This window comes from Ornithorhynchus anatinus, chromosome 21 (genome assembly GCF_004115215.2).
Source record: "Ornithorhynchus anatinus isolate Pmale09 chromosome 21, mOrnAna1.pri.v4, whole genome shotgun sequence".
In the NCBI taxonomy this organism is placed as follows: domain Eukaryota; kingdom Metazoa; phylum Chordata; class Mammalia; order Monotremata; family Ornithorhynchidae; genus Ornithorhynchus; species Ornithorhynchus anatinus.
The window spans coordinates 13,361,774-13,376,877 of record NC_041748.1 but is presented as its reverse complement, the minus strand read 5'-3'; the positions used below and the strand labels follow the sequence as shown (position 1 = coordinate 13,376,877).

The 15,104-nt window shown below is 53.4% G+C and overlaps 1 non-coding gene across 1 annotated transcript; it reads left to right on the top strand.

The window, feature by feature from the left end:
- Positions 1-1,786: 1,786 nt before the first annotated feature.
- LOC114806214 lies at positions 1,787-1,929 on the top strand. Its single transcript, XR_003754250.1, has one exon. It is a non-coding gene; the product is annotated as a small nucleolar RNA SNORA7 (small nucleolar RNA).
- The last annotated feature ends 13,175 nt before the right edge of the window (positions 1,930-15,104 follow it).

Below are 15,104 nucleotides of genomic sequence, written 5' to 3'. Positions count from 1 at the left end.
ATACTATAATTATAATTATTATGATTATCATCTGATAATTCCAACCCAATTATCATGTACCCACCCCAGTGCTTAGAACAGTGCCTGGTACACAGTAAGCACTTAAGAAATACCGTATTTATTATTATTATTGTTAGATGAGAAGTAGAGCATAGGTCTGGGGCTCAGGTCAGGGAGTCAGAAGGGTCTGGATTCTAATCTCTGCCCCTTGTCTGCTGTGTTACTCTGGGTGAGTCACTTCATTTCTCTAGGTCTCAGTTACCTCCTCTGTAAAATAGGGATTAAGACTGTGAGCCCCATGCGGGACAGGTACAGCGGGACAACCTGATAAGCTTGTATCTACCCCAGTGCCTGGCACATAGTAAGCACTTCACAAATACCATTAAAAAATATGGTTCCTGTCACACACGGAACTCATGCTTAACTTCTCTGTGCCTCAGTTATCTCCTTTGTAAAATGGGAATGAAGCCTGTGAGCCCCACGTGGGACAACGTGATGACCTTCTATCTACCCCAGCGCTTCGCACAGTGCTTGGCACCTAGTAAGCACTTACATGCCATTACTATTATTGTTATTATTAAAGGGGAGGGAGAAGAGGAATTCTGTCCCCATTTTCCAGATGAGGAAATGGACACAGAGATGGCAAGTGACTTGCCCACTGGCATAGCAGGCAAGTGGCAGGGTCAGGATTAGAATCGGGCCTCCTGACTCCCAATCCCGGCTCTTGTCATAGAGCACACTAAGTCAGGTATGAAGTTCTGGGGGAAGGGAGGAGGACAGTGGCTCAGCTGTCCCTGGGTCGCTCTCCCCCCGGGGGCTCACACTGCCTAGCGGAGGGTGGGCAGAGGATGCGACGGGAATGAGTCACTGGGCAGTCACAGCCCCCACAGCCCTGCAGGGAGGGTCTGGGTTATTATGCCTAGGCATGGGTAAGTTGTGTGGCCGTGATTGCAGGCTCCAGACTGCCCCGCGGGTGACCTCGGCCGCTCCGAGCCAGCAGCAGCACTGTGGTTGCGGGCGGGACCTGCTCTATGTGTGTGTGCTTACCCGCAGCTGCTCGCTGACCCGTGGAAATCACTCTGCCACGCTTGGGTCACGACACCGGGGCCTCGGGAGAGGACATGGCACGCAAGGCCAGGCCCAGAGTCTCAGGGGGAGACCCAGCGAGCAGGCCCAGGGCCTCAGACGGCAAAACCCACCTCCTTCCCTTTTGTCCCGTGTTAGGCTGCTCGGGGTTTATTTACAGCAGGCCACCTTTTTCAGAGTGCAGCCGGTGAACAGTTATCGCAGCTGGGTCCGGGGGCGAGGGGGCCGGGGAGACCCTTCATTTCCTTCCCATCCGTGAGGTCCCTGTCCTGGGCACGTTTTGGATCCACTTGTCCGCAGGCAGCCCAGCGTGGTGAAAAGTCAGGGGTTGCGTAACGAAGACCGGACAGGGCCGCTCGCCAGCCGTTTCAAATGCCGTTGGCAGGTTCTCTACTCCAGGGCATCATTACAGCCTTCTCCGGTTTCTGCCCTTGGGTGGGAGGTTGGAACGGGCAAACGTCCAGTAATGCAACTTCCATCCCTTGGGCAGGGGGAGTGTGCATCCCCTAGGCTGCATCACCAGTGTGACAATGGCTAACGGTAATAATAATAATTATGGTATTTTTCAGCACCTGCTATGTTCCAGGCCCTGCTCTAAGCACTAGTGTAGATGATGGGGTTGGACACAGTCTGTGTCTCACACGGGGCTCACATTCTTAATCCCCATTTTAATCTTAATAATAATGGTACTTATTAAGCTCCCCTCTCAGGGTGGCATCTGGAGAGTGTCCAGTACTCTACCAGTTTCGACTATGGGAGGGAGAGTCGAGCAGAGGCTTGTCCGTTCCATTCCATTCCTAGCCTGGGCAGTGATTAGCGAGTGGAAAACCATCTGCTACAAGACCAAACTCCCCTGTGCTGGGCGGTAGCAGCGTGGGAGAGAGTCGAGGGCGGAGACTCAAGTTTACTGCACAGAAGGAAGCAGTGACAAACCGCTTCCAGATTTTTACCAAGAAAACTCTAGGGATACACTAACCGAGCGATTGCCGATGGAGGCAGGATGCTCTGGGACAGATGAGGCCACGGTGTCGCGATGGATAGGAGACCGCTCGACAGCAGAAGACAAAACTTCTCCCATAGGAGGGAGAACAAGTAATTCCAGTTTTCCAGTTGAGGAAATGGAGGCCCAGAGAAGTGAAGTGGCTCTCCCAGGTCACACAGCAAGCAATCGGCGGAGCGGAGACTGGAACCCAGCTCCTTCTGAGTCCCAGACCCGAGCTCTGTCCGCTAAGCCATGCTGCTTCTCTTTATTGGAGGCAAGCTTACCTTCCCTCTCCCCTACTGTCTCCCACACCCCAAAGAGAGAGGGATGATGGCAAGAGGGGCATTTCACCCAGATTTCAGAGAATTTCAATCCTGTGCCAATGTCTTCAGTGGTCTCGGGGAGGGATAGAAGGACCCGAACCAGCAAATAATTCCACTAACTGAGGTCAAAAAATTCAATTACCTGGACTTGGAAGGTAAGAAGTTTTTTTCTGCCCTTTGTTGTGAAGAAATTGCTAGGGTAGACCTGATCTAAAAGCCTCGCATATTAGACTCCCCAACATATTCCCCATTTATCTTGTACCTCCTCACTGGCCTTAGTATCTGCAATTTGTGGTTAGGTTGCTATTTCTTCCAAGTGGCTAAACTAATTCCAAAAAAAGTAGCTTTTGTTCAGCTGGGAGCATTTGGTCCAGGAGCCAGCTGAAAGAGCTAAGGGCTCCTGGCATTCAACTGAAACCAATTCAGGAATTTCCAAAAACATAATCTATCTTTCTGCGGTCAGTCACAGCTCAAGTCCATGAAAATGCCTTGCCTGTCACTCATCAGTCTGTCAGTCAGTGGTATTTATTGTCTGCTGTGTGACCTCGGGCAAATCTCTTAGCTTCTCTGTGCTTCTGTTTCCTCATCTGTAAAATGTGGATTCACATTCACATTCAATCCCTGTTCTCCCTTCTACCTAAACTGTGTGCCCTGTGTGGACTGTGTCCAAGCTGATCCTCCTGTATCTGCCCCAGAGCTTGGCACACAGTGGTTTCAACACCAGGCCTTTCATCGTTGTACCTGTTAAGAGCTTTATGTGTACCCTGGTTGAAAGCACAGACTAGCCAGGTTCCGTAGGGAGTTAGCTCTGTATGGGCAGGGAATATGTTCATTTATTGTTGCACTGTATTCTCCCAATTGCTTAGTACAGTGCTCTGCACTCAGTAAACACTCAATAAATATAATTGAATGAATGAATGGATGTTTAGCACTATTCCCCACTCCCGGGTTTTCACTCCCAGTCACTCCCCAACCCTGCTTGGACCACCTAGATTCAGTGTGGCTCAGTGGATAGACCCCGGGCCTAGGAGTCGGGAGGACCCGGGTTCTAATTCCAGCTCCACCAGTCATCTACTTGGAGATCTTGGCTAAGTCACTTCACTCCTCTAGGCCTCAGTTACCTGATCTGGAAAATGAGGATTAAGACTGAGCCCCATGTGGGACAGATACCGTGTTCAACCTGATTAGCTTGTATATCCCCACAATGCTTAGAATAATGCTTGGTACAGAGTAAATATTTTACAAATGCCATCATTGCCATCGTTATCAATATGTGTGTCCTGTGGCAGACAGCAGCAGTTGTGCGACCTTTATCCCGGTAACAGTGGGTGTCCTCCAGCCACCATTTTCAATCTGGAACCTGAGACCCCTTGCAGGCCACTGGGTAACATCGCTGGGGCTCCCTTAGGGATGGCAGATGCCCCTGAGCTCCCGTCCCCTCTAGTCTCACTCCACCCACCCTCTCCCCTCAGCCAAGATCCCCAGGTCTTGCCCATTTTATGGCCTTCGGTCCAGTTCTCGGCCAGTCTGTCCCCTGACAAATATCGATAATGCACTGGACACTGTTTACACCTGTTTTTAATTTTCAAATCCCAGGGTCCAGAAGAGAGTCTCCAATTGTAAGGGATGAGGCAGGGGAAGTGGAACGGGTCTGAAACATGGGCATAGTCCACCTCCATGTCCCTGCTTGCCCAGGTCTCCAGGAGTTGCCAATTAAGGCTGAAAGGAACCCAGATGGCAACTTGCTGGCTCATTAGCCTTTAGAGGGCAGAGATTGTATCTGTTCACTCTCAGGGGCTCTTCCAGTTTTCTTAATACAATGCTTAATACACAGTAAGTGCTTAGTAAACAATAATAATAATAATCATGTTGGTATTTGTTAAGCACTTACTATGTGCCAAGCACTGTTCTAAACCCTGAGGTAGATACAGAGTAATCAGGTTGTCCCATGTGAGGCTCACAGTCTTAATCCCCATTTTACAGATGAGGTAACCGAGGCACCGAGAAGTTAAGTGACTTGCCCACAGTCACACAGCTGACATGTGGTAGAGTAGGGATTCGAACCCATGCCCCCTGAATCCCAAGCCCCTGCGCTTTCCACTGAGCTACGCTGCTTCCTTAAATACTGTTGACTGACTGACTGTTGGAGTGAAACCTGTCTCTTATATTAATAATAATAATAGTTGTGGTATTTGGTAGATACAAGCTAATGAGGCTGGACACAGAGTCTGTTCCACCTGGAGCTCAGAGTCTCAATCCCCATTTTACAGATGAGGTACCTGAGGTACAGAGAAGTGAAGTGACTTGCCCAAGGTCACACAGCAGAGATGTGGCCCCTTGTTGCATCCTCTGCACCCAAAAACTGGAAACCTGCTCTAATATAAGTTCATTCATTCATTCGGTCATATTTATTGAGCGCTTAGTGTGTGCTGAGCACTCTACTAAGCGCTTGGAGTGTACAGTTTGGCAACAGAGACAATCCTTGTCCACCAAAGGGCTCACAGTCTAAAAGGAGGAGACAGACAACAAGACAAACCAAGTAGTCAGGCATCATTGCCATCAAGATAAATAGAATCATAGATATAAACACATTAATAAAATAGAGTAATAAATATATACAAATATACACAAGTGCTGTGGCGAGAGGAAGGGGGTAGAGCAGAGAGAGGGAGTACAATGAATTCATTCATTCAATCGTATTTATTGAGAGCTTACTATGTGCAGAGCACTGTACTAAGCGCTTGGAATGTACAATCAGGTAGCAGATAGAGACAATCCCTGCCTAACAACGGGCTCACAGTCTAAAGGGGGGGGGGGGGTGACAGATAAAACAAAACCGAACAAGTAGTCTGGCAACGATATCATCAAGATAACTAGAATCATAGATATATACCCATCATTAAGAAAATGAATAGAGAAATAATATATACAAATATGCTCAAGTGCTGTGGAGAGGGGAAGGGGGAAGAGCAGAGGGAGGGAGTAGGGGGAATGGGGAGGGGAGGAGGAGCAGAGGGAAAGGGAGGGCTCAATCAAGGATGGCCTCCTGGAGGAGGTGAGCTCTCATTAGGGCCTGGAAGTCCTGAAGTCCTCAGTAAGTCCTGAGGCGCCTTGCGTGATATGTCCCAACCCCAGGCATTCTGGGAGGGGACACCCGAGAACCCCCCCCCCAGACCTGCTGTGTCACCTCGGGTGAGTCCCAGGCCCCCGAAAAGGTGGCCAGTAGAAAGGCCGTTTGCCCGATCTGACCCTTCACCTAATCCGATTCTCGGCCAATACGGTACGGGTCAGTATCCAACATCTTCCTGCCCCTCATTTGTATTTTCCACGCCCAGCCTCCCTCCGCTCACGTACTCCCACTACCGAGTTCCTCGGCTCGGAAGCCGGGCCCGTGATTCCGGGGAGAAAGAACCAAGGATCGGGAGGACTTCCGAGAAGCAGCGTGACCTTCTGGAAAGAGCCCGGGACTAGGAGTCAAAGGACCTGAATTCCAATCCCGGCTCCACCAAACACCGGCTGTGTGACCTTGGACAAGTGGCTCTACTTCTCTGGGCCTCAGTTCTCCTGCTTAGACTGTGAGCCCCATAAAGGACAGGGATGGGTCCGACCTAATTCACATGTATCTGACTCAGCGCTGAGAACGGTGTTGAACACATAGGAAGCGCTTAGCAGATGGCATTAAAAAAGTGTTCTGTGAAACTTGTGACGTCTCAGGAACCAGTGCTTAGTACAGGGCCGGGCACACAGCAAGTGCTTACCAAATACCATTATTATTATCTGTCCAAGATCTGCAAGGGAAATCAGTGGCCACCGTAGTGACTGTCCTTAAAGCTGACTCACCCTTCCTTCCTGTCTCTGCCCCCGCTTCTCTCCAGCCCCCTTGCCTGTTTTCCCTCCACTCTCCCCAGGCTCCTGCAGGAAAAGCCCCCCAGCGCTGGCCTCCTCTACCAACTTCTTACACCAACAGTCCTTCCCCGGGAAGCTGAGTGGGACAGGAGCAGTGCAGCCTAGTGAAAAGGGCCCAGGCCTGGGAGTCAGAGGACCTGGGTTCCAACCCCGGGTCTGCTCCCCATCTGCTGCGTGACCCTGGATGAGTGGCTTCACGTCTCTGGGCTTCAGTCACCTCATCTGTATCAAGGGGGATCAAGAGTGCGAGTCCCATGTCGGGCAGGGACAGTGCCCAACCCCACTATCTGGTATTCACCGAGGCGCCCAGCATAGTGCCTGGTACTTAGGAAGTGCTTAACAAATACCACTGAACAGGAAGCAAAAAAGAAAAAGGAGAGGCAGAGTGGAGGAATCAGTGGGGCCTGAGACTGGACATGTCTCAGTGAAGAGTTAGATTTCAGTGATTGATTGATTTGTTCATTCACTCATCCATTCTTATTTATCGAGTAGCCTCCCGGGTGCAAAGCACTGTACTAAGCTCTGGGAAAGTACTAGACGAGAATTAGACCTGATCCTCAAGGAGTATGTGAATGGGTTGCAGGTGTCTCTAATTCAGGTTGTTTTTTCCAGATCCCTTTAATGATGAGCAGCTGCAAGTCCCCTTCTCCTTAATAACCTTCTGCCTCTTCCTTCCTTGATTCTAAGCAATCCAATCTCTCCATTAGGTGCTTTTCACTGGGGCAGGTGTCACTGCTCCTTTAAAGCCCCAGAGGCTGCTGGCCATTTTGCTACCTCATAAAGGGGCTGTGGGGGCTTTTTCTTCTAGGCTGTGGCAAGGAGAGGGAATAGGTTCTTCTCAATTTTGAGAGAGCAGTATTTGTGATGCTCCCTTGCTTAGGGTTTCTTTTGTTGAAGTTTGTTAGTTTATGCTTATGCATTTGGTAGTGCTGTGGGGTTTTGTGGAGTTAGGTTGGTGCTTTTGGGGACAACTTAAGGCTAGCCTTATTGGTGAAGAAGGGGGTTGTGGGGGGAGTTGGTTTTAGATGGGTGACTCAGCAACTATGCGGGTGGTGCTGTGGTAGGTTTATAGTAATCATAATAGTAATTAGGGTATTAAGCACTTATTATAGGCTATGCTCTGTTCTGAGTGTTGGGGTACATACAAGTTAATCAAGTTGTTCTGTGAGGGGCTCACAGTGTTAATCCCCAGTTTACAGATGAGGTAAGTGAGGCCCAGTGAAGTGATCTATCTAAGGTCACTCAGTAGACAGGCAGAGGAGTTAGGATTAGAAGCCACATCCTCTGACTCCAGAACTTGTGTTCCTGCCACTAGGTTGTGTGGTTTATGGGTGGGTTTAAGGTTTGGTTATTGGGTTGTTTTACTGATTATGGTGACTGAGGGGGTGGGGATGGGGTGGCCTTATTCATTCAATTGTATTTAGGGAGTGTTAACTGTGTGCAGAGCACACTAGTAAGCACTTGGAAAGTACCATTGAGCGATAAAGGGAGATAATCCCGGTCTACCCCAGATTTACACTCTGGAAGGGGTGAGACAACCATCCAAACAGTTAAACGGCCATCAAGGGTTTGAAGTTGAGGAGGGGGGAGGGGAGACCCTAGTCTGGAGGTGATTGAAAGAGGGGTGGTGACATTGTGGGGGAGGGGATTGCAGTTGGGCGTTATATTTTATTTCTCCAAGTACTTAGTGCTCTGCCCATGGTAAATTCTCCATCAATATGATTGAGTTTGGGTGTGCACTGACCATTTATTCAGTTATCTTTATTAAGTGCTTATTGTGTGCCGAGCACTGTACTAAGTACTGGGAAAGAACAGGGCAGCAAGAAGATGAGATGGTCCCCTTCCCACAAGGGGCTTATAGCCTGGGGGGGTGTGGAGCAGGGGAAGATTTGGGTTGATAATCTAGGGCTGTGACCCCCTAAGTGGAACAATCTGTTTACCTTGTCTCTACTCCAGCATTTAGAACAGTGCTTGGCACAAAGTGTTTAGTTTAATAATTATTGTTGTTATTACTACATATCCAAGAGAATGTGGAGAAAGTTGGAGTTGGTATGTGGAGGTGGCTCCGGGACTGGATAGGCAATGTAGACCGCATCAGTTAAGGCTACGCTGCGAAGAGGGCTGAGAGTGGTCTGGGGAATGTGTTCGATGTTATCTGTTGAGCGCTTAGTACGTGTGAAGCACTGTTGAGTGTGGTAAGTATCCAGTATATCTCTGGAGCGGAGGAAGTTGAGGGGTTGTGATGCTATTAAGTGTACTCTGGGGCTGGAGACGAGGGCTTGGGTCTGGGGAGAAAGGGATGGGGCAGAAACGATGGGGTGCATGGACATGCATGCTCAATGTCTCTGTGTGTGTCTCTGTGTGTATCTCTGTCATTGTGCCCTTCTTGGGCTTTTGCTAGCTCCCAATTAGCTAGTGTTTCCCACTCGCCCATAAAGTCACCAAGGCCAGTGACTTTCCCCGTTCTCAACACTGCACCCTAAGCCTGGAAGGTGCTAGAAGGTGAGGGGCTGTTTTTGAAAAGTTCATGCCCCCTGTCAGCCCCAGGTGAGCGCACATCCAGTCATCATGTGCCCCCCCCCCCGCCCCGTTTGTGTGCGCCTGGGCCGCCCCCCCCCCGCCGTTTGTGTGCGCCTTGGGGGTCCCCCCCCCTCCGGCTTGCGTGCGCCTTGGGGGTCCCCCCCCTCCGGCTTGCGTGCGCCTTGGGGGTCCCCCCCTCCGGCTTGCGTGCGCCTTGGGGGTTCCCCCCCCTCCGGCTTGCGTGCGCCTTGGGGGTTCCCCCCCCTCCGGCTTGCGTGCGCCTTGGGGGTTCCCCCCCCTCCGGCTTGCGTGCGCCTTGGGGGTTCCCCCCCCCTCCGGCTTGCGTGCGCCTTGGGGTTCCCCCCCCTCCGGCTTGCGTGCGCCTTTGGGGGTTCCCCCCCCCTCCGGCTTGCGGTTGCGCCTTGGGGGTCCCCCCCCCCTCCGGCTTGCGTGCGCCTTGGGGGTCCCCCCCCCCTCCGGCTTGCGTGCGCCTTGGGGGTCCCCCCCCCCTCCGGCTTGCGTGCGCCTTGGGGGTCCCCCCCTCTCCGGCTTGCGTGCGCCTTGGGGGTCCCCCCCTCTCCGGCTTGCGTGCGCCTTGGGGGTCCCCCCCTCTCCGGCTTGCGTGCGCCTTGGGGGTCCCCCCTCTCGGCTAGCGTGCGCCTTGGGGGTCCCCCCCTCTCCGGCTAGCGTGCTGCCGGGCCCCTTGGGGGGTCCCCCCCTCTCCGGCTTGCGTGCGCTTGGGGGTCCCCCCCTCTCCGGCTTGCGTGCGCCTTGGGGGGTCCCCCCCTCCGGCTTGCGTGCGCCTTGGGGGGTCCCCCCTCTCCGGCTTTGCGTGCGCCTTGGGGGTCCCCCCCTCTCCGGCTTGCGTGCGCCTTGGGGGTCCCCCCTCTCCCGGCTTGCGTTGCGCCTTGGGGGGTCCCCCCCTCTCCGGCTTGCGTGCGCCTTGTTGGGGGTCCGTTCCCCCTCCGGCTTGGCGGTGCGCCTTGGGGTCCCCCCCCCGGCTTGCCGTGCGCCTTGGGGGTCCCGTCCCCCCCCTCCGCTTGCCGTGCGCCTTGGGGTCCCGTTCCCCCCCCTCCGGCTTGCGGTGCGCCTTGGGGGTCCGTTCCCCCCCCCCCCTCCGGCTTGCGGTGCAGCCTTGGGGGTCCGTCCCCCCCCCCTCCGGCTTGCGTGCGCCTTGGGGGTCCGTCCCCCCCCCCCTCCGGCTTGCGTGCGCCTTGGGGGTCCGTCCCCCCCCCCCTCCGCCTTGCGTGCGCCTTGGGGGTCCGTCCCCCCCCGGCTCCCCTTGCGGTGCTGCGGCCTTGGGGGTTGTGTGTCGTCCCCCCCCCTTCCGGCTTGCGTGCGCCTTGGGGGTCCGTCCCCCCACTCGGGCTTTGCCGTGCGCCTTGGGGTCCGTCGCCCCCTCCGGCTTTGCCGTGGCGCCTTGGAGGGTTCCGGTCGCCCCCCTCCGGCTTGCGGTGCGCCTTGGGGGTTCCCCCCTCAGTTGTGTGCGCTTGGGGTGCCCCACCCCCTTGCGTGCACCTTTGGTCCTCCTCCCTCTCTGCATGCGGGCCTTTTTCATTGGATTTAGCACTTTGGATCGGTCCCAGAAGCATCAGTATGGGAGTAATCAGAGTGTGAGACCCCGGGGCAGGATCCAAGACCCGTCGCCGGGGGACTGGTGGGGCGACGGTACCCATTCTTGTGTGTCTCTCATGGGATCTAAAACTGGAAGCCCCTCGAGCGGGATTGCGCCGACCTCAGCTGGCTGGCCAGGGACTTTCTTTTTTGAGCTTCTCGATCACTGTACGCCACACTATGAGTCTCCCTTTCAACCCCGTTCTAGCTCCCCAAAAGCCCAGGAATGAGTTGGGGTGCCGTAGCCCTACCCGTGTGCAATAGGCTATGAGCTTGCGGTGGAGAGGGAATGCATCTGTTACACTGTACTTTCCCGAGCGCTTACTGCAGTGCTCTGTGCTCGACTATGACACAGATTGCGGTTGTAGTGGCAAACTGAGTCACCAACAGCAATCATTGGGTACTTTAATAGGTCCTGAGCCTGGGAGAACTGAGTTGGAGCCTGTTCTGCGGAAGAATTCCCAATGACTTTCTCTCTCTGCTCGTCTTGGCAACCTAATGAACTGGGTGTAATTTATTTCCATTAAATGTCTGTCTTCCCCTCTACAGGGTAAGTGTAGTTAGAGTGGGCAGAGAATCTGTTGATTGTGATGTCGTGCTCTGCTCGATGTAAGTGCCGGGTAAATACGACCGACTGAAATAGGCCTCTGACCCCCATCCTGTTCGCCATACGGTGTTCTGTCAAAAAGCCTTCGTTAATCCCTATTGCTGTCTTAGTGCAATACTGCTGCACTTCACTGTCTGTACTGACTTAATATGTTTTATGTACTCGTACTGCCCTTACAAGCTTACCTGGGTTTCAGGGTGCCCAGCTTCATGTACTGACCCCGTATATGCTATTGCAACTGTGTGTAACTCGATTTAATGTCTTGGCACGTAGACCGAAAGCTTCTGGAGAGCAGGCGCCGTGTATGCTCCGACGTGTTGAACTCTTTAAAGCATCCGTACCTTGTTCCAGAGTCAGTGCTTCCCGCCTCTAGACTGTTAACTTGTTTGTCAGCAGGGCCTTGTCTGTCGTTCTATTGTACTCTCCCAGGGGTATATAGCACAGTGCTCTGCACGTGGAGGTGAAATACAATCGACTGACTTAGTTTGTAAGCTCCCAGTGGGCAGAGGGCTGTGTCACCCCTGAAAAGAGGGTGCTTAATGGGTTACGGTCTTTCTCAAGGCTGATCAAACTTGGGGTCACCTACCCCAGTGGGACTCCACCGTTGGAGTGGAGGCGAAGCAGGGGTGAAGGCCCACACTGGTACTGGTAAGTGTTGTGGGACTTGGCTGCATGAGGAAAAAAGGCAGACGTCCCGTTCCTTTTGCCCCCCACTCCCCGGAGAAGTTGCTCAGGCAATCCTGCGTAGAGGTAAGACTTTGGGGAACTGGCTATGGGGGGGTGGGGGGTGGGGGGAGGGACTCCACAGGGGCCAGACTGGCGCTGTGGGAAACCCAGACTGCCTGGGGTGTCTAAGCCACCCAGGGTCTCCCCTGCAGGACCTCTGAATGGCAGCTGCTTTGTCCTCTGTCTGTGATTTTCTGTCTTGAGGGGGTTTCTCTTGTGCTTGCTTCTCTTTTTTTTTTTTTTCGTTTTTCTCTGTCTCGCTCGCTTTCTTTCGCTCGCTTTCCCTCTCTCTCTCTCTCTCTTGCTCTTTCTCTCTCTTTGTCGCACTCGCGCTCTTGCTCGCTCTTTATCTCTTTTTTCTCTCTCTCGCACTCGTCCCCCCACCCGGACTCAAGTAGGGGGCGGCAAGTGCCCTGAGACCCTGACCACGTGTATCTTTAGGACCAAGGAAGAAGCCCTTGAGCCCCAGATGCATCATGGGAGACCCAGCCTCCCCAAGGACATCTTGGTGCAAACAGGAGGAACGAGTGCTGTACCCAAACCCCGGACTCTTGGAGCTGTTTTGGGAACAAATGGGAGGAATCAATGGTAGGTATTGACCATTCACTAAGTGCTTGAGCAGTATAGTGAAGGGATCCTTACCCACCCCCCCGCAACACACATCCACACACACATACCCATGATCCACTGTGTCCCTACAGTTCACAAATGGGAGCAGTGCCCAAGTCCCACGTGGCATGGTAGTGACCCCTGACTAGGCTCCTACCCAACCTCCAACTTCCCCGTTCCTTTGGCTGGTGGCCTGGGCTCCTGAAGGGAGATCCATTCAGCCCTCTCCTCTCTTCTGGCTCTCGCTCTGTCGTCCCCCCATTTCCCAACTGCAACTGGTTGGCGTTCTTCCCACGGGTAGCCTCTGGTACACCTTTTCAGCCTACCCGTGGTCACATCGATCCCCAGGAAGCCACAGCCCGGACCTGCACCGGACCATCCGCCCCCGTGCAGAGTGGAGGACAAACCGGCTCCTCACGGGATGCCATGGACGTTGCGCCGGCCCCGTTATTCGGGAATCGCGTGGCCCCAGCCTGCTGCCACCGGGCCACTCCTCCCCTACCCCCCTTCGCCTCCTCCCCCACCTTCCCCCTCAGCCCCTAACTGTATCCCCTCCTTCCAGACAATGCCATTTCCTTTGGCGGTCAAGGGTCAAACATTGCATCATGGCTCCCACATGAATCTCTGGCAATTCCTAGAGGTGATGGATGTGTGTGTGTCTCTGGTGTGAGAACGAGGGCTGGGACCAGAGCAGGGTGAGAGGGGCCACCCCTTTTTGAAGGGGGAGACGGGTTCTGGAAACAGGGGTCTAGAGTTCTGGACAGGTATTCCGAGGACGGACTTCAAGACCAGGTGTGAAGTCGCCTGGGGCCCTTAATTCTATAGTCAGTGCGGCTTCCTCCAGGTCTGGTCCACTGGGAGTTATCTGCCCAGCTCTGGCTTCGAGAGTACAGACTCGCTTTCCCGGCCGGGGGGTGCCCCTGGGGCAACGGGGTACAGGGACAGTGGTAGTTAAGGGTATGTGGGTCTATCTGTGTGTATGTGTGTGTGACTGCCATGTGTCATCCATCCCTCCTGGAGGAGCCAAATGGCGGCGGGGGAGAGGGGGGAATAGGAGCAAATTCTAGAGTGGGAAGATGCAAAATGATTTTCCCCGCTGCCGCATGGGAGGAAATGGTGCAGCCTGGCCCCCTCCGCCCCTCGCCTGCCTGGGCTCTATAAGGCCAAATGTACCTGGAATAAAATGTCTAGCTTCTGCATCAGTCCTTAGTTGCCTTGAGCCAGTGGCAGGTGGCCCTGCCCCATAAGAGGGTTATAAATTGAGGGTACCAGCAGTGTTCTCAGAGCAGGAGCCCTGCCACCAGCTTCTAACTTAGAGACTGACAATATTGCACCCTAACTCCTCTCTTCCCACTACTACATCTCATTCCTTTGGTCTCACCAAGGCAGGGTAAGGGGGTTAGAAGCTTGAGAGTTCAAGAGGAGGGGGTAATAATGATGGCTAAGGCCAAGACAAATTGGACATGGGCCCTAGCCCACACAGGGCCCCCAGTCTACATCACTCTTTTCCCGAGCAGGCAATTAAGGCAACTATAGAAGGTAAGTGATTTGGCCAAGGTCACTTGGCAGAGTGGGGATGAATTAATTGTGGCCTTTTTTAAAGCGCCCCCCCCCCCCCCATCAGGTGCCAGGCCGTGTCCCAAGCAGGGCCTGGGGAGTGGGGTGGGGGGCGGAAAAGAATCAGGTTGGATACATTCCCTGGGCTGGGCACACACCCACATAAATACTCATTTTATTTTAGTGTCCACCTCCCCCACTAGAATGTAAGACTCTTGAGACTAGGGATTGTGTCTACCCACTCTCTTGCACTCTTCCAAGGGCTTAGTAAAGTGGTCTGTGTAAAATAAACTCTCGATTATCCATTCAATCCTACTGACTGATCCCTTACTGGGGGTAGAGCACTGTACTAAGCACTGGGAAAGTACAGTACTGCAATAGACAATCCCTGCCCACAATGAGCTCACTTGCTAGAGGTGGGGTGACAGGTGTCAGTACAAATAAATAGATAAGTATCTGTTATTTTAAGTGCCCTGGGCCAGGTAGAGGGGGGAAGAGTAAAGGGAGCAAGTCAGGGTGATGCAGATGTGAGTCGAAGATAAGGAAAAGGGGGCTTAATCTGATAAACCCTCTTGGAGGAGATGTGCTTTTAGTAAGGCTTTGAAGGGAGGTTGTGGGGGTGGTGGGGGAGCATGGGAGGGTGAGAGAAGAGGAAGGGTCTGGCAGATTGGAGGAGGAAGGGCATTCCAGAGGAAGGACATGAGCGAAGTGTTAGTGCAAGACAGGTGAGATGGAGACACAATGAGAAGGTTAGCATTGGAGGAGCGAAGTGAGTAGAAGAGAGAAGCAAGGTAGAAGAGAGAAGCAAGGTGAGGTAGGAGAGGGCAAGGGAATGGAGTGTTTTAAAGCCTATGGAGAGGAGTTTTTGAGATGGAGGTGGATAGGCAACCACTGGAGATTTTTGAGGAGGGGCTTGAGGGCTCCTGAACATTTCGTAGAAAGATATCTGGGGCAGCGGAGCAAAGTGTGGACTGAAGTGGGGAGAGGCAGGAGGTCAGAATGGAGGCTAATGCAGTAGCCTAGATGAATTTCCCATGTGCCCTCTAGAGGAGTGTCCAGTCTGCCAGGCCAAACCATCCTCCTCTAGTTAAGGCCGGGGGTAGAAGAGAGGGAATGGAATGTAATGGAACCATGGCTAGTGTTGAGAGAAGACCAGTGCGCTTGGCCCCCACCC